The sequence below is a fragment of the Papaver somniferum genome, chromosome 5, assembly GCF_003573695.1.
Source record: "Papaver somniferum cultivar HN1 chromosome 5, ASM357369v1, whole genome shotgun sequence".
NCBI lineage: Eukaryota > Viridiplantae > Streptophyta > Magnoliopsida > Ranunculales > Papaveraceae > Papaver > Papaver somniferum.
This window is the reverse complement of record NC_039362.1, coordinates 92,338,343-92,349,719: the sequence shown is the minus strand read 5'-3', so window position 1 is coordinate 92,349,719 and position 11,377 is coordinate 92,338,343. Positions and strand designations below refer to the sequence as shown.

General features: G+C 39.7%; 1 pseudogene; it reads left to right on the top strand.

Annotated features, from left to right (window-relative positions):
- LOC113277647 lies at window positions 1-6,428 on the top strand (annotated as a pseudogene).
- Window positions 6,429-11,377: the final 4,949 nt, after the last annotated feature.

The window sequence follows — 11,377 nt, the reverse complement described above, 5'->3', positions numbered from 1 at the left end:
GGAGGGTTCTTTCTCTGCGGAAACAAGGTATGTTCACTCCCAACCTCCGCTATCTGTCGACCTCTTCCATGAATATTTCTTTAGTATTTGCAGAAAGTTTTGGAGAAAACTTGAACTTTGATTGGAAACTGTTTGATGAAATGATTGTTAGGACTTCAGTTGTAGTGTGAAATACAATTGAGTTAGGAATGCATACATACTGTTTGATATAAGTACTCATCTAGAAATACATTTTTGCAACATTATGAGGGTTAGTTAGGAAGTTGAGGACATGAATTTTTAGTGTGATGCTTTTCAAACACTTCTACAGATGAATAATGTCTTATAAAAGCTTCAATTAGAAATGCGCTCGTGCTTAGCATGATATCTATTCCTATTCACAGAGCTTAAAAAGCTATCTTCTCGAATTTTATATGGAAAATCTTCAGTTGTTTCTTTAGTTATGTTGCAGTTGTTGTAGTACCGTTCATTGGCAGAGATGAGAACTTTTGCTGTGCCATATGTACATGTTTTTATCATTATGCCTGTCAAATGTTTACCTACCAGACATTGGATCTCCTCCTGGATGAGAGTGATCTGATCTAACTCTTTGTTTCTATCTTAGCTTTTACAGTTAAAGGTGGTCCAGTATTTGTTAATTGTTGCCAAACTTAAGTGTCACCTACTTAAATGATTACACAAACAATGATATGAATTTATCCGTTTAAAGTTATAGTGTCAAAAAAATTTGAATGTCACCTATTCAATCAGGGCTGTCTCTGATATCTCGACGACCTTGTGCCATAGAGCACAAAGCGCCCTTTTACGTATTTTTTTTTCTTTTTTGCACATATAATTTTGTGTTTTCCAAATAAAGTCTACTGTATAACATTGAAGTGAAGTAATTTAATGTCTCTCAACTTAAGAACAACGTTAATAAGTCAAGAATTTTCCATCAAAAATGAAAACAAACAAATTTTAACAACTGTTTATGAAGGAAAATTTGAGGACTAAGCTACATTCATAAATAGATGGAAGCAAATAGCCCCCAGCCAATTACTCTTTCATTTTAGAACCCGTGATATTGTTTTCCGCGCTCTAAATAGTTCTGGACATACCTACATTAAAACAAGAAAAAGGCTCAGCAAGGAAACTCAAACAAAAAAGGATGCTCCAATCTATATTTATAGTTTAGTGAAGTGCGCTAACTATATAGACCGAGTATTAGTAAAGATATAAACTTCCCACTGACCATGTGTCTTAATAGAGGATTATGATGAGTCACATGATCCATTACCTAACATATATACAGCGTACAACTAAAGAAAGAGAGTGATTAGTTGTTAGTGAACACACTGAATTCTCTAAAAAAAAATCCCGCCCTGTGCCGTAGCCCAAGGAGCACCCCTTCAGATACGGGAAACACATACTATGTCGAATTCCGACATCTGAAGCAGCCACTTTCCAGGTCTTCCTATCAGAGCGGGCTTTGAGAGTAAAAACTTTATGGGATCAGCTTTGGATACAAGCACAACTCTGTTGGATAGTAAATAATGCCTGAATCTTTGCATTGCATGAGCTAACGCCAGGCATGCTCTTTCAGCTTTCGGGTATCTGAGTTGAGCATCCTTCATGGTTCGGCTGAAATAGTAAATTGGATGCTCGACGCCTTCTTCGTCTTCTTGAGCCAGTAGTGCTCCAATAGCAACATCACTGGAGGATGTGTATAATATCACGGTCGACCCTGCACTGGAGACCTCATTCCTTGTCTTGGACAGGGCATTTTTAGTTCATGTCGCTATTCCTGGATCCAGGGGGGAGTCGGTCATTCTTACTTTGTAGTTTGATATAGCTGGAGACTATGGTGTCATCTATTTGTAGCTAATAGGAATTTGGATTACATGTGAACCTGGAAACTCTACCTAACTGGGAAGAGAATCATTTGTTTAAACAGTAAGGGTATCTTACTTTAATAAAGAATATGACTGTGAGCTTACAACCAGGCCTGAATACTAGTGGCGTAATTTTATTTTGTTTGCAGATATAGCCCATTTTAGTACCTATATTGGCATTCAAATTTTCGGAACTCAAGCATTGTATTTCTAGTAGGGTAACGTAGTTAAAGCTTTACCAGATGCATTTAAAGCTTTTGTAGGCTGAACACTCAGTTTATGAATGCACTTGGTTAAACCCTAAGCTTACATACTTCAAATTTGACAGTCTTTTTGTTTTCATTTAAAGGGCTGTAATCTATGAATTGAAAGTAGCGAAATCTGTAAGGCCTGTAAGCTTATCCACAATATGGATTCTTTCCAGCATCGTCAACAAGCTTACGTATGTTGAATATGACACTGTCAAATAAGAGCTTCACTACCTGGACCGACCAATTCAGTGTGTATCTCATATTCTGGGAGCCGATATCGATTCTGGTGAATCCATACATTGTCTAAAAGAATCACTAGGAGCCCATAAATTTCATCAACACGATAACATTTAAGGAAATTTCAGAATTCGTTATATTTTCAGATAACCAGTCCAAGGGACTAACCATAATTATACCTTCTAGAACTTTTGATATACAAAGTGAAGCCGTTGGCCATTAGATGTCATAAGTTTATGAAACGTTTCCACTAATTAGGACTTAAGTGGGCCAACTATATCTCTAAGAGAATAAGCAAGTTCTCTTAAAAACGTAGTACTTTCTTTTGCTGGTCTAATCAATAATAATACACAATTTTCTTTTAGTTTTCTAGGTACTGGATCTTATAGAAGGAGGTCTAAGAGTGATATTACTTACAAATCCAACTATTTCTGCCTTTTCATCGGGATTTGTTTCTTGTATGTTTGTGCTTGTTTCAAACTCCATGGAATTCCCATTTTATAGCTGCTGCAATAACTCCTTAATTATGTGGGATCCATACATGCCTAAATGATGTCCAGGTGATGTTCATGAACAACTCAGAATGTCACAATGATTTTCATTATGCGTCTGGGAACAGTTTCCACTATGGCGTCTAATCCCTTATCTTTTCATAACCGTTTATGTATCTTTTTACTTAAGTTTGTGGGTCGCGGGAATTTATACTGCTGTTCGTAATCCTTCCATATAAAATCTTATTTTTCTAAGTGATCATTGCCTCCTCAATGTTGCATGAATCTGATCTTTGCTTGTTTTAGTAATCTAATTGAATCACATTTTAGTTAAAGTAACTAAAAGTACTTGCAAAGAATAATCTCCCGAAAATTTGTTCAATCGCGTCACTGCATTCTATTATCTAGTACTTATAAGCTATAAGCCTATAACTATTATTCAGGTTAAATCGTCGACTCAATTAAAGTACTATAGTTTAAAAAGTGCAGGAAAACCAACTGTCAAACTACTTCGGTTGCTTAAAGTTGTTTCTATCAAATTTTCTGTTAAGTTTCGACTTCCCATCTTTTCCTACTTTCTGTGGTGGAGAGCTATTTGTTGTTGTTCTTAATAGACTCAGAATTTTCATTTTGCACCTGGGTTGAGTTTCTAATATGGACACAGTAGTAGTTTTAATGTTTTTATTGGAAGAGAATAAGCATAATTCTGTGGCATCTTTCAGATGTACTGCTTATTTTTTTCTCCACCTCATTACTACTGTTATCAGTAGTACTGTTGTAGTCTTCCAACTCCATAAGACTGCCGGATGCCTCTGTAAAATCTTGATCATGGTGGTCACCATTTCTACTTGTTGGGCCTAAGCAGCTCAGAAGGGGAAGGGGTTTTTATCGATCTGATGAACACGATAAGAGAAGAGGTAGCTGAGATAATGCGGCTCTATCATCTATGCCAGCGCGTTTAGAATATAGATAAATATGCAATGAAATGTGGTTCATTTTGTTGTACTTTTAATTGCACGAAGTTACTGAATATTATTTAAACGTGGCTATGATTTTTTTCAGGTTTTGAAAAATGATGAATTCTTCTCAAGGAGTTGTTTCAAAATCAGAACTAAGCTCGCTTTATAGAATTTCAGATTCGGCAATATATAATGTCAAGCAGCAAAGTTGTGTTAGGGTTTTGCCATCAACAAAATCAAGTATGTTCGGATTTCACATGTTTTGTTGGTGATGATGAAGATTTGCTACTTTCAATGCTTTCATTAACGTCGGTCTTGTTGCTTGCAGAATCTTATTCATCAACTCGCTGTAGTGTTAGTTTTCGACCTTGTATTGATATACACAAGGTAAATCCATTTGATTGATTCATTCAGTTTATGATGCATTAAATATTTTCTTTGTTCTCTCTTCTTTTTCTGGAGGTTAGGTTTTATGCCCCCCTCCCATCTGTTTTTACTTTCCTTTATTTTTTAAATCGTTTTGGAGTTTCGCCCAAATACAAAAAAGAAGAAGATGTATTGACGTTGGATTCCTGAATTGCGTGGATGATTCTTTGGCTGAAATAAAATTAAAAATGTTACAGGGGAAAGTGAAACAAATTGTGGGATCCACTCTTAGAGATACAAAGGAAGGTGCATCCGATATGGTTACAAATTTTGAATCAGATAGTCAGCAGGGGAGTTTGCAAATTTGTACAAAATGGATGGGCTTACAGGTGGTCATGTAATAATGCTTGGGGCAGATCCCCTGAGTCAATCTGCAGGAATTGAAGCACTGCGTGCTTACCCAGGTAAAATCATCGTGTCTTGTTGTTTCTTGTTATAGTTTGTGTTCTCTTGTTATTTGAAGTCTTTTATTAGTTATTTGTGTCAGATTCAGTGCTTGGAGATAAAGGTTGTCTGTGGTTTGGTAACTGAATGACCAATTTGTGTTTAAGCATTTGAGTAAGCAGTGAAATCTTCTATTCCGTGTACGAATTTAGTTGGTTAAGCCGTTTAAGGTGGAGGTGGGGTATATGCAATGGAACATTGGGATTTCCCACTATAAACTTCATACTAAATGGCTAATCAACTCATGTTAATATCAACTAATGCAGCAGCACCCCCTGATAATTGAATTACCGATATTTATGTTTACTTTTGGAAATTCTGTACGAGAATAATTGTTTCAACTATTTCTATCTTTATGGGTTATAATATGTTTAAGCTTATAGATATTTCCTCTACTGAACTTACTGCGAGGAATGGTAACTTCTAGGCGGTCTTCAGATTGGAGGTGGGATCAATTCAGGCAATGCGTTGAGTTATTTACATGAGGGGGCTTCCCATGTTATAGTTACTTCGGTATGTGATCTGTATATGGTGTTCAAACCATCTAGTTTCTCTTCAACAGTCCAAGGACCTCAACCTTTTCTTCTCGCGCAGATAGATTTTATCTTTTCGTATGGAAGTTTTTGTCCCTTGTTTATCCAATTTTATTGCATTTTTGTGTCAGTATGTGTTCAACAATGGGCAAATGGAACTTGAAAGGCTGGAAAATCTCGTCCGCGTGGTCGGAAAAAAGAGGCTTGTCTTGGATCTAAGCTGCGGAAAGAAGGTATATCAGTTCTTTATTATGTTCAATCCATGGAATTTAGCTAAATGTCCAATGTGCTCAGCACTCCGAAACAACTAGATCTTTTTACTGGAGTCATTCTTATTTAAGCTACCTATGTGCAACAATATCCATGTGCAGAACGGGAAATATGCAGTTGTCACTGATAGATGGCAGAAGTTCAGTGATTTATATGTCGATCAGCAAACGCTGGATTTCCTTGCAACTTACGCTGACGAATTTCTAGTTCATGGAGTTGATGTTGAGGGGAAAAGGTTAGGTTCTCTTTTTCTTACACCTTCTCTTTATATATCTCCACTGAAAAGTCTTAGTCTGAGGTAAATCTAGAAGATGGATGTTGAAAGACGATGCCTGGCCCCTATAAGGAATTCCTTATCTATATACATTTTCTTAAAGATGGTTATTGAATCTGCTCAAATAAATTTCAGGCTTGGAATTGATGAAGAGCTGGTTGCGCTGCTTGGACAACACTCACCCGTATGTTACTTTTCATCTCTGACTTTTTATATAATGTACACCTCCCTCAATCCTAAAATGATCTATTTGTTTCTTTTGCAATGGCCTAAAATGCTGTAACGATTTTCTCGTACACATATCGTTCTTTGTAATAGTTTTGTGTGCATCTAAGAAATATAATGGTGTACAATATAGATTCCAGTAACTTATGCCGGTGGAGTCACAACAATTGCTGATTTGGAGAGGATAAAAGTGGCAGGGATGGGACGTGTAGATGTTACTGTTGGAAGCGCGTTGGATATTTTTGGAGGCGATATAGCCTACACAGATGTCGTGGCTTGGCACAAGAAACAGGAAGCTTCAGTTGTTTTGTGAAACCATTTTTGTATTTGAAATTTCTACCTAAAACGCTTGCTTATTAGATTTATGTTGGACAAGAATTCTTTTGTTTGTTCCATGTAAACGTGAAATGGAAATCAAATTTGCAGTAATCTTTGGTCTTATATCAACCCAAAGAAGACTCAGGTCAATCCCCTTCGGTCGAGCGTTTAGTAGCGTTTCCCTTCCTTGATAAGCATTTCCGGTCAGGAAAAGAGAGATGGAGTCGCCTAGTTCAACTGTTTTGGGCCTTTTGGCAAGGAAAAAATTGAGCTTGCGAGTCACATTAGTTTTTGGACAACAGTTTTAAAGTTTTTGGACTAAACATTGGAACTGTTTGGTGACAGCTGGGTGTGAAGCATAGGACGCACTCCATTCACTTTTAGTCATCCAATCAGTGCAACTGTACAGACCGAGCAAACAAACCACACAAAAACAAGATCTTCAAAAACTATCGCAATTTTTTTTTGTGGGTGATCTTGAAAAGCTATCGCAATTTTTTTTTTGTGGGTCAGCAGGGGTCCTGTTTTGTGTTAGCTTTTGACGCAGTTTTTTTTCACAGTTTTTTCTCGGGCTGTTTAGACTTTTTGTTAATCAAGTAGGACTCTTAGCTCAATTTCGAGTTGCATTAAGTGTCGATTGTAGTGTCTTAATTTTCTTCTGTCTGACCAAGGTATGTTGTCTCTAAGCTATTGCACTTCTACCTACTCTCATTTTCTAGCAGACGTGTCGCCGGCCGGTCTTTAGGTTTTTTACCTTCAATTCAAGAGTTAACTAGTTCGTGGACATCCGATGGTTAAACTGGGTTAAAGTGGGATCATAGATAAGTGTCTTTGTAGAAAGATCTTTCAAAGAGGTGGATGCAGATTCAAACCCTAAGTCGTTCAGTGACTCCTATCATCTTCTTTGTTCTCAACCCATAAACCAGGTGTTGTTATAGACTCATACAAACATTGAGATTTTATTGTGTTTATACATCCTGAATTCCGATGGTCTGTTTTGAAGAAACAGTGAAAAGAAATAAAAATTCTAATTCAGATTTAGATTTCAAAATGGGTTTCAATTGATTCATTTCTAAAAATTATGACATTTGATTCCACAAACAAGATGTTGGATTTGAAATTGTGTGTTTGTGGGTTAAAACTGTTTCTGCCGTTTTTGATAAATTTGGGTGTGTTGCTGAGAAACGAGTTTAGACCTAAACAAATGCACTGCACGGGAGTACTTTAGATTCGAGAGATCAATATGTACAATCCTGGCCTAAACCAATAAATGGTCGTTCCAGTCTTGCTTCGGTCACAAAGTGAAGGAGAAGGGTTGATCTTAGGGAGGGAAGCGAAGAAGGTGTTGAGACCAGAATGGTTAATTCTGAAGGTGTGGTTGTTTTATGACTTGTATCAGAATGTGGAACTGGCTTGCGGAATGTAAGCTATCAGTTCTTTGGTGTTTTTTTGGATACTTGTGATGTTGTTAACCGAAACTCCGTTGTCCGGTCGAAATGGGTAAAACCTATTTATACAAGTCATAATTGAACGCACCCTGATCTCGTAGAAAGTGGGAGTGATTGAGTGATGGAGAAGTGGGGTAATGTGTAAATGCCAGAGACCACGTTCCCACTATGAAGGAAACGGATTAGTTTACACCCACTACTTCTTGCCACCACTAACTGCCCTGTTTTCTGACACTTTCTTATAATGGACGTGTTGCACGCCGCACGCTGTAAACCGCCAGACCAATACCCCGATGAACATCCCCCAGTTTGTGACATGTTTGATGACTCGAGTATATTCGTGGAAAATATGCAGCAGATTGCTGAATGGATCTTGTATGCAAGACCTGGATATTCTGATTAATTGTGTGCCAACTAAGTAGCAGATAGCCATGTGTGGCAATTCAAAGTCAGGAGACTTGCCGCAGGTCAATAGCGTGTGATGCTATTAGGCTCGTCTTGGCTGGTCTCCTAAAACTTTCCATAGGCCTGTTAATTATGTGGTGAATTTGGACGACTGAGATTGTAATTCATGCGAGAGGGTGGCCATTGATTATGGACACATTCCGTTTGCATCTTTTAATAGCATAGTGGATCCATTGGCACATGCCGGTGGCATAGCCGCACCTGTGGCATGGTGGCAAGGCCAAAGCTAAGATTTGGCGTCGTGGCCAAAGTTAAGGGCTTGGAGGCATGGCCAAGGCTAGGATTTGGCGTCGTGGCCAAAGTTAGGGCTTGGCGTCATGGCCAAGGCTAGGATTTGGCGCCGTGGACAAAGTTAGGGCTTGGCGGCATGGCCAAGGCTAGGATTTTGGCATATTGGTGTTAGACCCAAATATGGCTTCGGAAACATTGGTTTCAGTTGCCATATCAAACTTAATTCCCTAGGGAGCATTACTTGGCTTGGTTTCCGTGGCAACCTTAGCTAAACTATGGTTTGGCATATCGAAACCCTAATTTGCTCGTGTGGCATGTGGCTGCGGCACGTGACGTTTTTTGTGTAAACGGCGCCATAGCCACGCCAAAGGAAATATAGTAGAGCCGTAACATAAGGATGGCCACAAGAGCAAGGGAGGCTATGAGTGGCCATAACATGGCGCCATTCTTAAGGTTTCCTGGGTCCCGCATGACTCGTGGCATGTTGTGGGGCCCAAAGTTGCGTAATTTAGGCCACGACTGGAAATTAGGGTTTCGACTAATGCCACTAAAGCAAAGTCGTGTTTTAGAATATCCTAATTGGAATTTGTCATGGCGTTGGCCACGAACAGGAGGTGGGTTAGCACGTAGGCCCGCTATTTATGGCACGTTGACACGTTCGGCATGCTACTGCGGCAAAGTGGCATGTTTGGCATGTTGATTAGCGCATTGGCGGCATGGAATGGCATGTTTGGCATGCCACTAGCATGCTGGAGCGGAATGGCACGTTTGACATGCTATTAGCATGTTGGCACGGTTTCGGAGAGCCAATTGGCATTGTGACCATCTGGCGCAATTTGCCTCTTTTAATACTGTGGCAGGTTTAGAGCGACCTGATTGATCAATAGAAAAGGGGCCGGCCAAACATGGGCGTGGCCACACTTCCAGTGCGCGTGGAGGATTTAAAGCGACCTGATTGGTCGATGGAAAATAGGGGCTGGTCGGGCAACATGGGGTGTGGCCACTTGCAAGTGGCGACGGCTGGCATATGGCATGGCCACACCTCTCTTTGTTGCTGCTCCTATTCTTCGACTCCTTTTATTCCTTGTTTTCTAATTTTAGGTAGGATTTTGCACCTACTAATCCATGGAGGATTAATTTCCTAGTTTGGCTAAGCATAGTTTCGACCAACGGGGTCTAATATACTGCGCAGGGCGCAAAACCCTAATTTTTGCAAATCAAGTTAATATTTGAATCTTGTGAATTATCACAAAATTGATTGAATTATGTGTGTTGACACATAATTCTTCAAGTTTATTCCCAGAGAGCAGTATGCTTTCCGATTGAATACTTTTATGCAGGGACCTTAACCTTGATATTTTCGGGAAATTCGTGTTACTCTGCTGCGAGGGAACACAAATTGTCATGCCATATCAATATTAAGGGTTCAGCCGGGGAACATAGCACAGAAAGAACTCAAAGAAACTCATATTAATTGGATAATATAGGCAAGGTGCCGAAATTTACAGAATATCTGGGATTGTTGCTACATGCACCATTCTGGATAAATTTCATGTGAATATATTAAGTTGCTCAATAAATGCGCCAGTGGAGAGGTTGAACACTCATCACTTTTACATGGCTCCGTTTCTTTGCAGAGTGACGGCACATTAAATGCAAGGTTTTACAAATTTAGCCCTGAACTAAAAACCACCATCAACATTAAGTCCCCTGCTTAGCACGTAACAGTGGCATTGTTGCGGGGTAAGCATGAGATGGTGACAGACGAGAGAAAACTAAAAAGGCGAGGCATGTAGAGGTTACCAGGAAAAGTTTGATTGACCTTTGGTAAGAGGCATGAGCGGTCTGCGATATTTATGCTGGCGCGCTTCTAGCTTGACCACGGAGTACTGGTGCCATGGAGTGTTGGCGCCACGGGTCCAACTATGTTTCTTTGGCCGATAATCCTCGTATTGGCGCACTGCTAGTTTGGTCATGGAGCATTGCAGGTCTAAGTGGCTGGTGATCTTGGCACGTTGTTATTCGGCTACGGAGTATGAGTGCGGTGCGCCAACCATCTATTCTCATTCATGGAGCAAGAAGGAATCCTTCTTCTGTTCAAACTCTAGAAACTCTGTTCGTATGAAAAGGGTATCGACCCTCTTCTGTTTTTGTTGCTCGTCCGACTCGCTCTGTGCTTTCGCCAGCAACAACCGACTCCTCTTTGTCACTGTTAGCAGCTCCACCGCAAGCGTGCCAATCGTCAGCGGTAAGGTACGTTCATCTTGTCTCCGTATTTTAGCTGTGAGTGTAATATCCGTGAGTAGTTGATCAAACTTGGACATTTAGCTCGGTGTGAATGATGTTCTTTGTCAGCAGCGGCTGAAATGGCAACAAAGAAATCTCCAATAGTTATTATCAGCAGCAAGGCGATCCAGGAGAACTCAAGGTACGTACTCTTTTTTCTTTTGCACATGCATCCACCCAACAGTACCATCGATCTTATCCATAATGTGTAATAAGGCTCTGTCTCCAGAAGAATGAATATGTTACCTTTCCAGTGGGTTTCAAAATTCACCAAACTCCATTGCACTCTTGGGAGGGATGGATGAAATATATGTTCGGCAATGATCATGTCATGGCTAATCTTGGGGAGTGTAGCTGCGTTGTTGATCTGTCTTTAAGTTATTTGGCGCCTGGACTGCTGAACCACAATTAAAATGTCTTTAAACTCCTGAGCATTGACCGGAATGAAATTGTGTTTATACTGGCTCTTTAGCTTACAAGCTTATTCTTTCCCTTCTGACTGCGATGATTATATGTTGTGGATGCTTGTATGGTTAAAATCTTCCGGAGTCGTTTGGTGAAGCAGACGAGCTGAGAGGCATTCTGTTGCCGACATGCTGCTATCAAGTCTTCAAGGACTTCGTTCCAAAATACATCATTTGAACCATC